Source organism: Triticum dicoccoides, chromosome 7A, assembly GCF_002162155.2.
Source record: "Triticum dicoccoides isolate Atlit2015 ecotype Zavitan chromosome 7A, WEW_v2.0, whole genome shotgun sequence".
Lineage (NCBI taxonomy): Eukaryota > Viridiplantae > Streptophyta > Magnoliopsida > Poales > Poaceae > Triticum > Triticum dicoccoides.
This window is the reverse complement of record NC_041392.1, coordinates 17,124,833-17,133,193: the sequence shown is the minus strand read 5'-3', so window position 1 is coordinate 17,133,193 and position 8,361 is coordinate 17,124,833. Positions and strand designations below refer to the sequence as shown.

At 42.8% G+C, this 8,361-nt stretch overlaps 1 pseudogene; it reads left to right on the top strand.

Moving 5' to 3' along the window:
- The first annotated feature begins 8,108 nt into the window (after positions 1-8,108).
- The window catches only part of LOC119329123, a 5,690-nt pseudogene continuing 5,437 nt past the window's right edge, over positions 8,109-8,361 (top strand).

Sequence of the window (8,361 nt, the reverse complement as noted above, 5' to 3'; positions counted from 1 at the left end):
AGGGGTGAAAGCAAAGAAACATCCACCTCTGGAGGAGAAGGTAGATCGGGTGAAAGTGTAGCGCACTCTAGCTGCCCTGACAAAACCACCGAAGTCTGATCCGCCGAAAGGAAACTATGACCGCATTATTGGAAAGGAATTTGCTGAAGTGGAGCGGTCGGGAAGTACTGTTAGTGATCAAAGGCTGAAAGAATGACGAGCTGGGAAACAAATTGCCCAGCTCGGCGAACAAGCGAAGCAATCGTGCCCCCCGCTCAAGGTGCCTAACCACAACGTCTCTAATGATCCGAGGATGGTGCCCGGTTATAGCAATCTTGCAGATTACCTGCCCGACGAAGTACATTATGAACCCATGGACGTGCAGATACAAAGATACGAGTACGGGAAGCCTCTCATCAAAGATGAAAGATCTCTATCAACGATGATGCGAAGATTGCATGATTGGTACTTGAAAATCTGCAGAGACTCTGGGGGAGGAGTACTTTGTATGTGAAAATTAAAAAGGAGCATGACCTCGTTGGAATTGATCTGTTCCCTGTTCCATTTGAGGAGTTCTATCAGTTTTTCAATCAATTGGCCCTCGATAAAACAACGGTCGCCTGCTACTGTCTGTAAGTAGTACTACTTCTGTCATTAAGTTTCTCTATATAGCTTAGCTCTTTCATTGCATGTATTTATAATCATCCTCACTATATTATGCAGATTGAAGATCGCCGAATTGAAGAAAAGACAAGTCGGTGATATTGGGTTCATTAACACATATCTCATAGATGCAACTGAGGTTAAACTTCATGCCGCAGCTACCGAGGCCAACTTGCTACGATCGTTCGTAATAAATCAAAACAAAGATATAATACTCTTTCCTTACAACTTCAGGGGAGTGTTACTGTCTTGTGCATATTCGGTTTCCCTTATATATTAGTCAAGGTTATAGTAATGTAATTGATGAGTTATGCATGTGTGTGCAGTTTCCACTATATTCTCCTAGAGATTAAGCTTGAGCAGGGAGTAGTAACCGTCTTAGACTCTAAACGAAAAATTCCCAGGACTATGCAGACATGACTCAAATATTCCAGAAGTAAGTTAAATCGATCATTATCCACCATATCAGCAACTTTGTTCATTTCCTGATATCAAGTAATTGTTTTCTTTGTCCGGCAGGGTTTGGAGAAAATTCACCAAAACAGTTCCGGGACTGCCGAAGGAGCTGGAATTTAGACACCCGAAAGTAAGTACTATAGTAGCATGTTCCGCACATCTCCTAGTGATTCAAGCGCTAGTTTCATCAATACCATTTAGCATTCTTGCTTATCAGTTTGATTGACCTCTATTTCTTGTAAAGTGGTTGTGGCAGGAACAAGGGAATGATTTCTGTGGATACTACATCTGCGAGTCCATCCGCCACACGACCTGTGAGCGGGGCGGGTACTCTAACGAACAATATGAAGTACGTAAATAACAACATTCACAATTTTATTTTATTACCATCATTTGTGTTGAGTTTCATTCATTCATATATATATATTGACCCCCTTCTTCAAATTAGATGTTTCAGAAGCGGGATGAACTCCTAGCACCAGCTCGCATGCAAGCAATTCAAGAGGAATTGGCGGCATTCTTTCTTGACCACGTGATCTCTGAAGACAGAGAATTCTATGTGGACCCTGAGTCCGTATGATTATATTTGTAAGAGATAATTATTGTATATATGTAGCCGGTAGTGTCAGATAGATATACGAGAACTTGTTGTTCGACCAATCTCTCGGAGAAGGAGAGGTGGTCGATATCACTTCTCTCTGTATGCATATATGTTCATGATGATCTTCTGTTTCCTTCGTTTGCTTACTAGCTAGCCAGCGTGTCTAGTCCTCTCTATACGTATGTATAGTACGTAGCATTGACCAAGCACGGACATAAGAGAGGACACTTCTCTCTATTAATTATAGCTAGCTAACACAATATATGAAACACCTAAATTAACCCCCAAAACCCCCAACCCCACCCTCCTTTCAAAAAAAAACCCCAGCCACAAAAATGCTGACGCGTGGATGCCTATTGGTCCCGGTTGATGCCACCAACCGGGACCAAAGGGTCTCCTGACTGGACTCTGCGCACTGCCCACATGGAGGGCCTTTAGTCCCGGTTCTGGATTGAACCGGGACTAAAGGGGGGAGGTATTAGTACCGACACTTTAGTCCCGGTTCCGGAACCGGGACTAAAGACCCTTACGAACCGGGACTATAGGCCCTTTTTCTACCAGTGTAGAACAGCAAAGATGGTCTGCGCTGAAGACGATTGTCCAGATAGTTGATGATTGATCTCTTCTCCGTTCCATTCTTCGGTTCTTCGCTCACCTAGGTGGACCCCTGTTACATGTTGGCATGTACTGCCTTACGCTCAGCTCGACAGGCACCTTAACTGGAAGACCATGATTGCATGATTTGGTTAGTTGATTTAGTTTGGGTTTCTGACGATGTTGGTCTCCCTATGACAGGAGATGTTGCTCGTTTGCGCTTGTTGATGGTGATGTTACAGCCGTCCGATTGCACTTATGTGCCGCACATGTATGGACTATCTTATACTGTAAGCTTCATCGTGGTCTTCTGTTTCGATTTTCCCTTATGCATTTATTTAGGATAGTAATTCAGTTTTTTGCAGGGAGCTCCTCAGCCTGGAGTGAACAAACATCCTAACATCTTGTGTCGCCAGGACACTGAACGATCTCACGTGATTCTGAATTCCACAGCCTGGGATTCCATTTCCCAGCCAGGAGATAGCCAGTTTATGCTTTGCGGGGTGCCTCGACAATCCAAGTGCCTCTCAAACGTGAACCATGACGCGATCATGCTGATGACTGGTCAATTATTTATTTGTAGTTATCATGTTACATGTTTTCGTATACTTGCAATTTATCCTGTTTGTCTCCAACTTGCGAATGCATAATACATTTGCTGATGAAATAAAACTAATGAAATGCATTTCAGCTCGGGAGAAGTCGTGGAAAATGTAATGGGCTACACCACGCACAATGCTACTATTACTTAAGCTGCATATACATACAGTTATGCCACAATTAGACATCACGCACGGCTCTCCAAGTTCTCTACAAAACGGATATGGTGCAAGGGTATGTTGAGAGGGGTCCTAACATTTCGCCACTACAAAACGGAATATAAGTGCATTGATTTTGGGACATCAATGTAACTGAGGGCAGTACCAACCAGGACTGCCCTGATCTCGTGAAGAGTATAGAAGTTGAAATTGTTGGCCCAGGTGTTGAATCGGTTCTTGGTGAACACCATGGAATGGAATGGCTAATCAACCTGATGAGAACACCTGCAATTTTCACTTACTTTCTTCTAGTACTCTATTTTTCCAAAGATGTTTAGTTCCTCTCTGTTTGCTGTTGTCACTATGCTTGAGATTGGTTGTAATCAAAGAATGAGGATTGCATATGTTGTTGTCCAAGTTCCGCAAATTCCAAGAATCTGTTCAAATTCTCTCCAATACAGAATGGCAAAGAACGCTCTGACTCTGTGGAGTCCGCAGTCTGGAGCGGAAAAATCTCGTAGAACAAAATTAACCCGATGAGAATACATACTTGATCTGTTTTCTTGAAGATGATTAATTGCTCTCAAATTCCTGCTATCCCTATGTCCATGCTTGTTTGTAAACGAAGAATGGTTACTACGGCGGTTGTTATCCATTTTACGCAAAATTTGAGTTGGTGAAATAATGCGCCTGCTATGTATGGCAATTAATTTACGATTTTCATTGGTTTCTCTTTGCTAATTATAGTTTGATAGCAAAAGGCCACGCGGCGGCATACGAAACCCACAGGTTTATTTTAGGAGAAGTATTTTCCATGTGTAATTTATGACCATGTTTCCACATTTCAACTGGCAATAGTTTGAGGACATGTGGGCTATGTTGAGCAGTCAACAGACTAACTGAGACAAAAACTAGGAGCCTTCCGAAGAAACCGTACCATTCATCTGTTTGTGGGCGGAACAACAACATCATCAATGAACACACGCTTATACCAATCATGGACAAGAGGACATGCCACCCCGGCTCTTATCGACCTTTGAGATAATCAAGGAAACAAAACTAAACTATGCTCATGGATCAACATGGAAAGCAAACGAAGGTTGGAAATTTCAACGAGGCCAACAAACGAAAGGGAGCCCTCCGACTAGCAAAACATGGAGAAACATACGAATAACCAACGCAATATCTCAAATATACATATGGTGCTCAATATCTCATGAACTCTGCCAAAAGTTTACACATTGAGTTCCTCCCACATGTATCTTGGCTATCACATAAGCCCGTGCGTTGCAACGGGAGAAGTAATTAACATGTCCACCAAAACGCATATCCATGTGACATGACAACATCCGGATTGTGTCCCCTGACAGCAGGAGGGATACGCACACCGAGGTTGAAATCTACTCTCTCCTTTGTTGTGGTTATCTCATGAAAGTCTTAAAAAATGGACTATTAACGCAAGATTGATGGACTCCGCAAGGATTAATTCATTAATCACAGTGTCTCCCCCTCATAGCAACAATCATGAAATCTGGTCTTAATTGCAAACCCGCTTAATTTATATTAACACAACCATCCATGCAAATGCACCAATTTTATTTATTTAGAGCCAATCAGCCATGCTAGCCCAAATCCATTTAATTCCTTCGATCTCTATTACTTGGTTCTTGAAGTGGCTTCCCGATTTCCACATGATTTACAAATGTATATAAATTGATGTATTCTCATGCAAAGAGTCGAGGTGAGACCTTTTAATTAAATAATGAACCTATTTTTTAGCACAAGCACATGCTAGGTCAGCGGGTTGGAGCCTTTGACCTTTCAAATTTTGTTTTTGAGAATTTTGTGTTTGGCTTTACATTTATTTTAGTTATAAGCAGAGCTGAATGATGTATTTTTGAATGCTTTGTGCAGTCTTTGTGCCTCCAAGGTTATAAAGGGTGGAGCCTGAAATTTTGACCATATTTATGATAATAAGTTCAGTCTTGATGTATGTATTGCTTTGCATGTTTGATGTAGAGAGATACAAGAGAAAAAAAATTAACATACTGATACCGTGATTGAATTTACTTTCGGCATCCATAGTATTGTTTACCAATATAACATATAACATTTATAAATGATATAGTATCTCTATTTGCCACATGTATTGTGTTGTCCTTGAATATAGTACAGTTCAGCTGTATCTTACTGTGTATGTTCTTTTCTGGTGGTCAGGTGACAAACTGACAATGGAGAGCATGCTGGTCAATTTTCAACCGAATCCGCTGTCTTCTTGGACAGAAAAAAAAACAGAGAGCAATTATTTTTATTAATGGCTTTTGTGTTGTAAGTACATAATTTGGAGTCATGTATATGTAACAAATGTTCAAGTTTTCTTATATGTTCATACCTTAATAATTTAACCTCTATTTTGTTATTCTCTCAAGATGGAAGGGCTAAGTAAGGAGCGTGTGGCTATTCCTTCCATGGGGCACTATTAAATTGTGAAACGCCAATATTTTTTGTTGTTGTTGCTGTGACTTGCATGTGCTTCTGACTTCTTAATAAGTTCTAACCCCATTCCCTTTTCTTATAATTTGGGAGTGATTTTTTGTCATATTACATTTCCACTGATATATCTAAATGGCACCATGTGGTTTTAGTTTTCCTCACGAGATGTACATGTGCTTAGAATCAATGTTATGTCAGATTAGCACTGTTCATGCAATAGTGTAGTTTTTGTTTTCACAATGTAGCTATTAACAGGTGCTTACATAGGTGGAAGTTGTCACCTTTTTTGTTGATACTCCTATCTCTTCAGGTCAGGAGTGGTGGTTAAACGGTTAGGATTGTACATTTTTTTCTTATTCATGAGAAATTATTTGAGAGAGATGCATATTTCACAGTGTGTTCATTTTCTATATATGTACATAAGAAACAGAATGACAAGCAAAATGAGCAATATATGGGGTTCAAGGTAAATAGATATGGCCGATCTTCCTGTGCATTGTTGCCAAAGAAGTCGCCTTCATGTAATCTATGTATTTTTTTTCCAGTGCTACAAAACTAAGGTTCCATGTAGTTCTCACTGACTAGAATGATGCATACATGGGGATTCTAGTTGAATGAGACCAAACATAATACCAGAAATATAATGTTTCTTTATGGCAAAGAAAAAACGGCGCGGCAAGGCGCGCGTTTGCTTCTAGTGTATGTATATATAGAGTTTACAATTGAACTGCTGCAGTCACCCGCTTCTCTGCCATGCTTTGCTGCAAGGCGCCCGCGCGGCCGTGGGAGGCTGCCCACCGGAGCCCGCCGGCTGCACCGCGCCCATCGGCCGGGGCCGCCGCCCCGGGGAGCCAAGGCCCTCCAACTGAGAGGAGGCGCCAGATCCCGCCGCCACCATCACTGGGGCCGAGAACCCGCGCCTCGGAGGCCCTCAGGCGGCGGCGGAGGGAGGGGAGGCGAGGGGGAAGCGCGGCGGCGGTGCTAGGGTTGGCCCCCGAGTCGCCTCAGAGGAGGCGACGCGGGGGGTGCGGGTTCTCCATGTCCTTGTACTATTGATTGATGACTACTGAAAACTTGCTGGCAGAACTTGTGCACAGCTATTCAGCTGCATGTCCAAGTCCAAAGGCACACGACGTCATGCACGGAGCGTCATGCCATGCGTCGGCTGAATTAGACCCTGCTCGTCGGCTTTGCCGCCTCTGCTGCTGCCAACAAGATGAGCTTGCTCATGGGCGTCAGGAGGGATATCTGGTATACCTTTTAACTTTTAAGGGACAACCCATACATTTTGAAATACATTTGAGAAACACTTGAATTTGACGAGATAGATATGAACAACTGCATCCCATGCGTGATCGGTGGATCGTGTTTGCACCACATCTCCTTTTGCATGGTCAGGAGCGGGAGCGCTCGTTTCCAAATTGCAATCGATGGGCGATGGCTGCATCCCAACAACCAGATTAATGGTACACCAGCCAGCTGGGACACAACAATTATTTGATCAGGACCATACAGGACCTGTATGTCACCTCAGTACATATCACCAGTGGAGTGCGTTCGCACAACTGATTTCGTCATACCCTTCCTCTTCTACCTGTAAGATACAGCATCTTATTTTTGCAATTTGAAACAGAACATTCAATTTGCCTGAAAAACAATTCATGATTTAGACAAAAGGACTTCGTATGAAAGACAACTCATGATTTAGAAAAGGGAATTCGTCTGAAAAACAATTCATGATTTCGAAAAGATGAACAGTATACACACTGTTCACCACTAAAAATCCACACATTTGCCACATGTCAACTTTTTTCGTCATAAAACATTGCACGTGTGGTATTATACATCCATATTATCATGTAGAATTTGTTTTTATCATTTTCTCAAGCTTCGAAATGTGATATTTAAACTAATCAAAAAAAAGCGCGCACTCACGCCCGTGTTCCAAAGTGTATTTTTATATTGATACATGCCACTGCTAAAGTCTCGCAAACAAAGAGCCTTATGCAAGGAGAACGGGACATAACACTATCAAGGGCTAGTTCTTTTGCTCGATACTCTCAGAATCGGACCACACCCCAGCTTCTTCCAGAATTTCAACCCTCATTTGCTCGACAATCCTAGCTAGTTAGGACCTAATTAGCTAGTATTATCAAACATGTGGACATTCGTCTCTCTGGTTCGGTTAGTTAATTAAACTTGCTCTCATCTCGATCGATCCGTCGATCGGCGCCAGAAATGAACATGTGGATGGATGCCATACGTGTGTATTTGGTGCTGTGCGTATGGCCGGCAGGCCATGTGCTCTCAATTACTCGTCTCACTTTCCTTTTGTACGGGTGATGGCTACATTGCAACAACCAGATTAATTGTGATGCACCAACCAAACAGAAAGGTGACGGGACACTGCAATTACTTGATTATTAGGACACACGTACGTACGTGTACTCGGTACACCTCACTAGTGGAGTGTGGCCATAGTAAGATTCCTTCTTTTCGAGATGACTTACCGGCTATAAATCAGAGCGCATACCAATTGTAGCGCATGCTCAGCTCACCTTCTTTTCTTCGATCTACAGGAGCAGAACACCCATAGCTGCTCTGCCCTCCATAGGTGACGGAGGGGAAGAGCCCGGCCGGAGATGGCGGAGACGGTGGTGAGTATGGCGAGGTCCATGTTGGGAGGCGCCATCAGCATGGCCACTTCTGCCGCCGCCGCAGAGCTTAGCTTGGTGATGGGCGTGCAAAACGATATTTGGTATGTGCGCGTGCATGCAGTTACCTCTTGCAATCGGAAGAATTGATGATAACGCCTCC